Here is an 11,528-nt window from a genome sequence, read left to right on the forward strand (position 1 = left end):
GTATGCCCACGTCCTTCTGCGTCTCCCACACATGAATTACAATTATTGCAGATTTTTTACTTTGTGGTGAGTAGGTTCCTTGTTCGTTTGAATTACCCTGAGGGAGGGACTCATAGCCTCAGAGAATATTTAGTTCACCTGCTCTGCACGGCCTGAAGTCAGGCAAATCCCACGCCCTGACAGAGATCAACAAAGGAACATGAAACATCCCAATTACAAGATCTGATCCTGGGAAGGCGCAAAATGTAAATTTCTTAAACATGCATCTGTCAAAGGATAAATCAGGAGCCAGTCTTACTTCCACATAGGTTTATTCACAATAATCCATACAGCATAAGTGCTGACAGCATTTCGCTTCTCCAGACCAGCTCCCCCGTACCCCTCCCCAGGTGGAAACTGGTTATTCCATATGCACCCTGATCTTTCCACAATTAGTATCAGCTGCTCTTAATCACAATTGGAGCATGCAGCGATACATACTCAATTGACAAATTATTTGCAACATTGGTTCATCAGCAGCATTTTGTTATCAGTCCATGAATGTGTCCATTGTATATTCTTATTTTTCTTGTGATTTCTGTTCGAATATACAAGCTACATGTGAGAATTTCAGATCCTGTTTGAAGACCAGAACTGCTCTTCACATGTCCTGCATTGCATGAATTCACACCATCTAGACTGTTTATTCAACAGTCCCCACGAAATCCAACACTATCGCACTCACTCACACAGCGACATACACAAACACACTAAAGGAAAGTACAGTTGAAAAGAATAGTGCACTTTTACAGCTTATAATCAAAATAATAGTTCATAATTCACATGGCTCGCAGTCGAAAAGACACGTTGCAGACCTTATGAAAAAGACACCTTCACTCCTGAAATGTAGCTTAGCTAAGTTCAACAGCCAGAGTCACGTTCTGAAGTTGCTTTCAGGATTCTCTTGACGGGATAGAATTGCTGCAGGCCACAAACTTGGTTGCTTTCAGTCTCGTTACCACGGGGCCACTTTGCAGTATTGGTGGGTTCGAAATGCAACAGGCTTGGAGACGTCACCATGCTGCAGTCTCCAATTATTTCGGCATAGATTTTTCTGCCATTTTTTCTGTTGCTGTTGTGACTTTCTTCACATCGCACTTAAAGAATAAAACGAACCAACATGGTTAGCTGACCATGTGCATTATCACAGTTCCCTTTCTCAAATATGGTGTTGGAATTAGTGTGATTATTCATTATCTGGCTTATTTCTTGATTACTGTCTTTGTTTCAGAAAGACCCATTCTCTTCAGGATTGCCTCTTGGATTGCCTCAGGATACGTGGAGTTGCCACTGCTTAGTCTGGAATGTATCATTTTGTCCTTGCGAGACAGTATGGCTGTTTAGAAATTAACTGATCAGGTCACATAACCTTTGGTGGCCATTATTTGCGGCTCGTATGGTCCATTTTAAAAGAAAAGTCAGTTACAAAACCCTGCACACTCAGTGCAAATCTGTGTGAAAAGATATGAATTTGAAATGGCTCTACTGGGCATGGCAATAATATTAAATTTATTGTGTCAAATGATATTAGTGCTAAAATATCTTCTTTGGCCTCCTTATCTGGAGCGACAATGGGTGAGCTTCTGGAGGTGGTCAGTGGTGTGTGGAGCAGCGCCTGGAGTGGCTATGCAGGCCAATTCTATTTATTTATTTATATTTATTTATTTAGAGATACAGCACTGAAACAGGCCCTTCGGCCTACCGAGTCTGTGCCGACCAACAACCACCCATTACTCCTAACCCGACAGTAATCCCATATCCCCTACCACCTACCTACACCAGGGGCAATTGACAATGGCCAATTTACCCATCACCTGCGACTGCTGGATAGGTTTGTCCCGATAAGGCAAGGAAGGGATGGTAGGGTGAAGGAAACTTGGATGACAAGAGATGTGGAACAGCTAGTCAAGAGGAAGAAGGAAGCTTCCGAATTTTTTTTTTTTAATTTAGAGATACAGCACTGAAACAGGCCCTTCGGCCCACCGAGTCTGTGCCGACCATCAACCACCAATTTGTACAAATCCTCCACTAATTTCATATTCCTACCATATCACCACATTTCCCTGCCATCTACCTATACTAGGGGCAATTTATAATGGCCAATTTACCTATCAACCTGCAAGTCTTTGGCATGTGTGAGGGAACCGGAGCACCCAGAAGAAACCCACGCAGACACAGGGAGAACTTGCTAACTCCACACAGGCAGTACACAGAAATGATCCCGGGTCGCTAGACCTGTGAGGCTGCGGTGCTAACCACTGCGCCAGTGTGCCACCCGACGCTAAGGTTGAGAAAGGAAGGATCAGACAGGGTTCTAGAGGGTTATAAGGCAGCCAGGAAGGAACTGAAGAATGGACTTAGGAGAGCTAGAAGGGGACATGAAAAAGTCTTGGCGGGTAGGATTAAGGAAAATCCCAAGGCGTTCTACACTTATGTGAGGAACAAGAGAATGGCCAGAGTGAGGGTAGGGCCTATCAGGGCCAGTGGAGGGAACTTGTGCCTGGAGTTGGAGGAGGTCGGGGAGGTCCTAAATGAATACTTTGCTTCAGTATTCACTAGTGAGAGGGACCGGGTCGTTTGTGAGGACAACGTGAAACAGGCTGATAAGCTCGAACAGGTTGATTTTAAGAGTGAAGATGTGCTGGAAATTTTGAATGATTTGAGGACAGATAAGTCCCCGGGGCCAGACAGGATAAACCCAAGGATATTACGGGAAGCGAGGGAATAGATTGCCACGCCTTTGGCGATGATCTTTGCTTCCTCACTATCCACTGCAGCAGTACCAGATGAATGGAGGGTGGCAAATGTTATTCCCTTGTTCAAGAAAGGGAACAGGGATAACCCTGGGAATTATAGACCAGTCAGTCTTACGTCGGTAGTGGACATATTATTGGAGAGGATTCTGAGAGATAGGATTTATGATTACTTGGAAAAGCATGGTTTGATTGGAGAAAGTCAGCATGGCTTTGTGAGGGGCAGGTCATGCCGCACAAGCCTTATGGAATTCTTTGAAGATGTGACAATACACATTGATGAAGGAAGAGCAGTGGATGTGGTGTATATGGATTTTAGCAAGGCGTTTGTTGAGGTTCCTCATGGTAGGCTCATTCAGAAAGTAAGGAGGCATGGGATACAGGGAAAGTTGGCTGTCTGGATATAAAATTGGCTGGCCCATAGAAGACAGAGGGTGGTAATAGATAGAAAGTATTTAGCATGGAGCTCGGTGACCAGTGGTGTTCCGTAGGGATTTGTTCTGAGAGCTCTGCTCTTTGTGACTTTTATAAATGACTTGGATGAGAAAGTGGAAGGCTGGGTTAGCAAGTTTGCCGATGACACGAAGATTTCTGGAGTTGTGGATATTGTGGAAGGCTGTTGCAGGTTGCAACGGGACATTGACAGGATGCAGAGTTGGGCTGAGAAGTGGCAGATGGAGTTCAAACTGGAAAAGTGTGAAGTGATTCATTTTGGAAGGTCGAATTTGAATGTGGAATACAGGCTCAAAGACAGGATTCTTGGTAGTATGGAGGAACAGAGGGATCTTGGGGCCCATGTCCATAGATCGCTCAAAGTTGCCACCCAAGTTGATAGGGTTGTTAAGAAGGCGCATGGTGTGTTGGCCTTCATTAACAGGGGGATTGAGTTTAAGAGCCGCGAGGTTATGCTGCATCTCTATAAAGCCCTGGTTAGACCACACTTAGAATATTGTGTTCAGTTCTAGTCGCTTATTATAGGAAGGATGTTGAAGCTTTACAGAGGGTGCAGAAGAGATTTACCGGGATGCTGCCTGGACTGGAGGGCTTGTCTTATAAAGAAAGATTGAGGGAGCAAGGGCTTTTCACATTGGAGCGAAGAAGGATGAGATGAGTCTTGATAAAGTGGTACAAGATGATGAGAGGCATAGATAGAGTGGATAGCCAGAGACTTTTTCCCAGGGTGGAAAGGGCTATCACCAGGGGGCATAATTTTAAGGTGATTGGAGGAAGGTTTCGGGGAGATGTCAGAGGTAGGTTCTTGACACAGAGAGTGGTGGGTGCGTGGAATGCGCTGCCAGCGGTGATAGTAGAAGCAGATACATTGGGGGCAGTTAAGCGACCCTTGGATAGGTACATGGATAATAGTAGAATGAAGGGTATGGAGGAAGTTTGATCTTAGAGTGGGTTAAAGGTTCGGCACCACATCGTGGGCCGAAGGGCCTGTACTGTGCTGTACTGTTCAATGTCTATGTACTTTGGCTGTGGGAGAAAATCGGAGCACCCGGCCAAAACCCACGCGCTCACAACGAGAACTTGCAAACTCCGCACAGGCAGTACCCAGAATCAAACTCGGGTCCCTCGATTTTTGAAGCTGCGGTTGTAACCACTGGGCCAAAAATTCCAGAGCGAAAGGCTTTTCCACAGGTGCTGCAGAAAAATTTGTTTGTCGTGGCTGTTGCACAGTTGGCTCTCCCCTTGCGCTTCAGTCTTTTTTCCTGCAAACTGCGAAGTCTCTTCGACTCGCCACAATTTAGCCCCGGCTTTATGGCTGCCCGCCAGCTCTGGCGAATGCTGGCAACAGACTCCCACGACTTGTGATCAATATCGCAGGAATTCATGACACGTTTTCCGACGTATTTAAAGCGGAGACATGGACGGCCAGTGGATCTGATTCCAGTGGCGAGCTCGCTGTGCAATGTGTCTTTGGGGATCCTGCCATCTTCCATGCGGCTCACATGGCCAAGCCATCTCAAGCGACGCTGACTCTGTAGTGTGTATAGGCAGGGGATGTTAGCCGCCTCGAGTACTTCTGTGTTGGAGATACGGTCCTGCCACCTGATATCAAGTATTCTCCGGAGGCAGCGAAGATGGAATGAATTGAGACGTCGCTCTTATCTGACATACGTTGTCCAGGCCTCGCTGCCATGGAGCAAGGTACTGAAGACACAGGCTTGATACACTCGGACTTTTGTGTTCCGTGTCAGCGTGCCATTGTCCCACACTCACTTGGCCAGCCTCGACATAGCAGTGGAAGCCTTTCCCATGTGCTTGTTGATTTCTGCATCCAGAGACAGGTTACTGGTGATAGTTGAGCCGAGGTAGGTGAACTCTTGAACCACTTCCAGAGCGTGGTCGCCAATATTGATGGATGGAGCATTTCTGACGTCCTCTCCCATGATGTTCGTTTTCTTGAGGTTGATGGTTAGGCCAAATTCGATGCAGGCAGCCGCAAACCTGTCGATGAGACTCTGCAGACACTCTTCAGTGTGAGATGTTCAAGCAGCATCGTCAGGAAAGAGGAGTTCCCTGATGAGGACTTTCCGTACTTTGGACTTCGCTCTTGGACTGGCAAGGTTGAACAACCTACCCCCTGATCTTGTGCGGAGGAAAATTCCTTCTTCTGAAGACTTGAACGCATGTGAGAGCAGCAGGGAGAATAAAATCCCAAAAAGTGTGGGTGCGAGAACACAGCCCTGTTTCACGCCACTCAGGATAGGAAAGGGGTCTGATGAGGTGCCGCTATGTTGAATTGTGCCTTTCATATTGTCATGGAATGAGGTGACGATACTTCGTAGCTTTGGAGAACACCCAATATTTTCTATTAGTCTGAAGAGACCACGTCTGCTGACGAGGTCAAAGGCTTTGGTGAGATAAATGAACGCAATGTAGAGGGGCATCTGTTGTTCACGGCATTTCTCCTGTATCTGACGAAGGGGGAACAGCATGTCAATGGTCGGTCTCTCTGCACGAAAGCCACACTGCCTCAGGGCAGACGTGCTTGGCCAGCTTCTGGAGCCTGTTTGAAACGACTCGAGCAAAGACTTTCGCCACTATGCTGAGCAAGGAGATTCCACGGTAATTGTTGCGGTCACCTTTGTTTTTATAGAGGGTGATGATATTGGCATCGTGCATGTCCTGAGATACTGCTCCCTCGTCCCAGCACAGGCAAAGCAGTTCATGTAGTGCCTCGAGAAGAGCAGGCTTGGCACTCTTGATTATTTCAGGGGTAATGCCGTCCTTTCCAGGGGCTTTTCTCCTGGCTAGAGTATCAATGGCATCACTGACTTCCGGTTTTGTTGGCTGTACGTCCAGATCATCCATGACTGGTGGAGGCTGGGTTGCATTGAGGGCAGTCTCAGTGACAACAATCTCCCTGGAGTACAGTTCTAGGTAGTGCTCAACCCAGCGGTCCATTTGCTTTTGTTGGTCAGCGATTATATCCCCTGATTTATATTTGAGGGGGGCGAGATTCTTTATGGTTCGCAGGCAGGGAGGAAGTTGCCGAGCGAGGGAGCCATGGTTTACTCAAGAAGTTGAAGCGATTGTCAAGAGGAAGAAGAAGGCTTATGTTAGGATGAGACGTGAAGGCTCAGTTAGGGCGCTTGAGAGTTACACGCTAGCCAGGAAGGATCGAAAGGGAGAGCGAGGAAGAGCAAGGAGAGGACACGAGAAGTCATTGGCGGATAGCATCAAGGAAAATCCTGAGGCTTTCTATAGGTATATCGGGAATAAAAGAGTGACTATAGAGTTAGATTAGGGCCAATCAAGGATAGTAGTGGGAAGTTGTGTGTGGAATCAGAGGAGATAGGGGAAGCGTTAAATGAATATTTTTCGTCAGTGTTTACAGTAGAGAAAGAAAATGTTGTCGAGGAGAATACTGAGATTCAGACTACTAGGCTAGATGGGATTGAGGTTCACAAGGAGGAGGTGTTAGCAATTTTGGAAAGTGTGGAAATAGCTAAGTCCCCTGGGCCAGATGGGATTTATCCAAGGATTCTCTGGGAAGCCAGGGAGGAGATTGCAGAGCCTTTGTCCTTGATCTTTATGTCGTCATTGTCGACAGGAATAGTGCCGGAAGACTGGAGGACAGAAAATGTTGTCCCCTTGTTCAAGAAGGGGAGTAGAGACAGCCCTGGTAATTATAGACCTGTAAGCCTTACTTCGGTTGTGGGTAAAATGTTGGAAAAGGTTATAAGTGACAGGATTTATAATCATCTTGAAAAGAATAAGTTCATTAGCGATAGTCAGCATGGTTTTGTGAAGGGTAGGTCGTGCCTCACAAACCTTATTGAGTTTTTCGAGAAGGTGACCAAACAGGTGGATTAGGGTAAAGCAGTGGATGTGGTGTATATGGATATCAGTAAGGCGTTTGATAAGGTTCCCCACGGTAGGCTATTACAGGAAATACGGAAGTATGGGGTTGAAGGTGATTTCGAGCTTTGGATCAGAAATTGGCTAGCTGAAAGAAGACAGAGTGCGGTGTTTGATGGCAAATGTTCATCCTGGAGTTTCGTTACTAGTGGTGTACCGCAAGGATCTGTTTTGGGGACACTGCTGTTTGTCATTTTTATAAATGACCTGGAAGAGAGTGTAGAAGGGTGGGTTAGTAAATTTGCGGATGACACGAAGTTCGGTGGAGTTGTAGATACTGCCGAAGGATGTTGCAGGTTACAGAGGGACATAGATAGGCTGCAGAGCTGGGCTGAGAGATGGCAAATGGAGTTTAATGCGGAAAAGTGCGAGGTGATTCACTTTGGAAGGAGTAACAGGAATGCAGAGTACTGGGCTAATGGGAAGATTCTTGGTAGTGTAGATGGACAGAGAGATCTTGGTGTCCAGGTACATAAATCCCTGAAAGTTGCTACCCAGGTTAATAGGGCTGTTAAGAAGGTATATGGTGTGTTAGCTTTTATTAGTCGGGGGATCGAGTTTCGGAGCCACGAGGTCATGCTGCAGCTGTACAAAACTCTGGTGAGACTGCACCTGGCGTATTGTGTGCAGTTCTGGTCACCGCATTATAGGAAGGATGTGGAAGCTATGGAAAGGGTGCAGAGGAGATTTACTAGGATGTTGCCTGGTTTGGAGGGAAGGTCTTCCGAGGAAAGGCTGAGGGACTTGAGGTTGTTTTCGTTGGAGAGAAGGAGGAGGAGAGGTGACTTAATAGAGACATATAAGATAATCAGTGGTTTAGATAGGGTGGATAGTGAGAGTCTTTTTCCTCGGATGGTGATGGCAAACACGACGGGACATAGCTTTAAGTTGAGGGGTGATAGATATAGGACAGATGTCAGAGGTAGTTTCTTTACTCAGAGAGCAGTAGGGGCATGGAACGCCCTGCCTGCAACAGTAGTAGACTCGCCAACTTTAAGGGCATTTAAGTGGTCATTGGATAGACATATGGATGAAAATGGAATAGTGTAGGTCAGATGGTTTCCCAGGTCGGCGCAACATCGAAGGCCGAAGGGCCTGTACTGCGCTGTCATGTTCTAATTCTAATTCTAATTCAAAAGCTCTTTTAATGCCATCATACATTCCTCTGATGTGTCCGGTGTCTGAGGCCAGCTGAATATGACTGCATAGGTGTTGCCAGTAGTCATTTGCGCAGCACCTGGCTGTTCTTTACGCAGTGCTTCTGGCTGCTTTAAGTGCTACGGATGTTAACTCGCTGGGGGCTTTCTTGTAGTTCAACAGTGCAATGCGCTTAACGGCTATGACAGGTTCCAGCTCTTAAGTATGAGATTGAAACCAGTCTCCATTCCTCTTTGCACGCCTCCCCGCGAGTGGATCTCCATCCATCAGAAACTCCTTGCTCAGCATGATAGAGCCTCCCTCAAATGGCTCGGAAAGCATACTGTCCATCCGACTGCTCAGCACCTATGGTCCAGTACACCTACTCAGCATCTATGCTCCAACACTCTGTTCCCCACCTGACGCTAAAGACCAGTTCGACGACGAACACCATAATATCATTAGTAGCATCCCCAAGAGCGAACACATGTTCCTGCTGGGGGACTTTAATGCCAGGGTTGGGGCCGACCATGACTCATGGCCCTCCTGCCTTGGGCACTATGATGTTGGAAGGATGAATGAGAATGGGCAGAGACTGCTTGAGTTGTGCACCTATCATAACCTCTGCATCACCAACTCGTTCTTTCAAACTGAACTCTGTCATCAGGTTTCATGGAGGCACCCAAGATCGCGTCGTTGGCACCAGCTGGAGCTCATCGTCACAAGGTGAGCCTCCTTAAACAGTGTTCAAATCACACGCAGCTTCCACAGTGCAGACTGTGACACCGACTACTCCCTGGTGTGCAGCAAGGTTAGACTCAGACCAACGAAGTTGCATAATTCCAAGCCGAAGGGCCACCCGCGCAACAACACGAGCAGGATTTCTCATCCACAGTTGTTCCAAAAATTTCTAAATTCACTTGCAACAGCCCTTCAAAACACTCCCACAGGAGATGCTGAGACCAAGTGGGCCCACATCACAGACGTCATCTATGAGCCAGCTTTGACTACCATCGACTTCAGATGGTTCCTCTCTTCCTTTGGGTATTCACTGTGCCAACATACTTTCCACTGCAATGGGGAAAGAAGCAGGTTAAGCCAGACCGTAGAGTATGGGGTGGCAAGAAACTTGTGACTATCACAACTTGCATGAACAAAGCACTGCACACATCCAAATAGATATCTCAGAAGACATAATAGAGCAGGTAAAAACAGCGTGACATCACGCATGAGTGGAAAAGTATAGAGAGTGCGAGATTGATGAGCACGCAGCAAGAGATATCGAATTCCAGATGGGGTTGGAAGGCAAGAAGAGAGTTGAAATGGTGTAGTTCTGGAATTTACGTTGCCCTGGGTCCAGTTTATCAGGGAAAAACCTGCTGACGGTGCAGCAGAATCAGTGGTGCATAACAAATACTGTTCAACAACAGATGACAAGGGAGGAGCGGAGTGGAGTAAGTTCAGAGCGATTTACAGCTTGGCAGATTGTTGTGATGGACATGGTATCATTTGCAACAGGATTGATATGTTCGTCCACGATTCTTCAAATTATTGCAGTGGAGCAATGAGGACAAGAGGAATTTGGTGGAACGGAACTGGACAGGGATTGGGGAAGTATTCCTGGTCAGGATTTGAGCTGTGGCATTCGGCATACCTGCCGTTTCGGCTGTGCTCCTGATTTGGTCTTGGGTGGACAAAAACTGGAGTCGGAGACAGGAGCAGAGCCTGGTCATGTGACCCTATCTTATTGGAAATTTGGGTAATTTGTGCTGACTGCTGTTTGATTGGCTCCAGGATTTCTGATCAGATTTCCTCCCTGGTTATCATTCATGAGCTTCGGTAAACCTGGGCAGCAGCTGGTTCTGACAGCGGACACACAGAGTATGATTCCTCCATATACATAGAATAACAAATACGAGTGTAGAATGTGCGGGCTCGGCCAGGAGTGTGTTTGAACATTCAAATCAGGAGCTGGCAAAGACACTGATCAGATTTCAGCAGCATTTGAGGTGAAACGGGGGAAGAGGAATGGGTCATCGAGAGAAACAAACACAGAACAAATAACAGTACAGCACAGGAACAGGCCATTTGGTCCTCCAAGCCTCCGCCGATCTTGATGCCTGCCTAAACTAAAACCTTCTGCAATTCGGGGGTCCACACCCCTCTATTCCCATCCTATTCATGTATTTTCAAGATGCCTCTTCAATGTTGCAATCGTACCTGCTTCCAACATCTCCCGCGGCAGCAAGTTCCAGGCACTCACCACCCTCTGTGTAAAGAACTTGCCTCGCACAACCCCTCTAATCTTTACGCCGCTCACCTTAAACCTATGCCCCCTAGTTACTGACACTTCCACCCTGGGAAAAAGCTTCTGAATATCCATTCTGTCCATGCCGCTCATAACTTTGTAAACCTTTGTCATGTCGCCCCTCCATCTCCGTCGTTCCAATGAAAACAATCCGAGTTTTTCCAATCACTCCTCATAGCTAATGCCCTCCAGACCAGGCAAAATCCTGGTAAACCCTCTCCAAAGCCTCCATGTCCTTCTGGTAGTGTGGCGACCGAAATTCCACGCAATATTCTAAGTGTGGCCTAACCAAAGTTCTGTACCGCTGCAGCATGACTTGCCAATTTTTATACTCTATGCCCGGAACGACGAAGGGCAGCGTCCCATATGCCTTCTCGACCAACCTATCCACCTGCGCTGCCACTTTCAGTGACCTGTGGACCTGTATTCCTAGATCTCTCTGCCTGTCAATACTCCTAAGGGTTCTGCCATTTACTGTATACTTTCCACATGCATTGGACCTTCCAAAATGCATTACCTCACATTTGTCCGGATTAAACTCCATCTGCCATTTCTCTGCCAAAGTCTCCAAGCGATCTATTTCCTGTTATATCCTCTGACAATCCTCATCACTATCCGCAACTCCACCAACCTTTGTGTTGTCCGCAAACTTACTCATCAGACCAGCTACATTTTCCTCCAAATCAATTATATATACTACAAACAGCAAAGGTTCCAGCACTGATCTCTGCAGACCACCACTAGTCACATCCCTCCATTCAGAAAAGCACCCTTCCACTGCTCCCCTCTGTTTTCTATGATGCAGCCAGTTCTGTATCCATGTTGCCCGTGTGAATTCACCTTTTAGACCAGTCTGCCATGAGGGAGCTTGTCAAAGGTCTAGGCTTGTGGTTGTAAGCTCATCCCGATGTCAATGATCT

This window comes from Heterodontus francisci, chromosome 21 (assembly GCF_036365525.1).
Source record: "Heterodontus francisci isolate sHetFra1 chromosome 21, sHetFra1.hap1, whole genome shotgun sequence".
Classification (NCBI taxonomy): Eukaryota; Metazoa; Chordata; class Chondrichthyes; order Heterodontiformes; family Heterodontidae; genus Heterodontus; species Heterodontus francisci.